Consider the following 224-nt stretch of genomic DNA (forward strand, 5'->3'; position numbering starts at 1 on the left):
CTCTTTTTTCTTCTCTATTTTCCTTTTTCCTTCTTCCCAGTTTATCTTTTTTTTCTATTTCCTTTTTTCTACTTCTCTTTTTCCCTTTTTTTCTACACTTTTTTTCTTTTTTCCTCATTACGGGCGAGGGTCCGAATGCCTCGAAATATTTCGTTTTTTTTTCTCTCTGATATTTCATCCTCTATACATTTCGATGTCACGTTTGGTTCTTACGCCAGATCGTT

The sequence above is a fragment of the Penaeus monodon genome, chromosome 30 (genome assembly GCF_015228065.2).
Source record: "Penaeus monodon isolate SGIC_2016 chromosome 30, NSTDA_Pmon_1, whole genome shotgun sequence".
Taxonomy (NCBI): Eukaryota; Metazoa; Arthropoda; class Malacostraca; order Decapoda; family Penaeidae; genus Penaeus; species Penaeus monodon.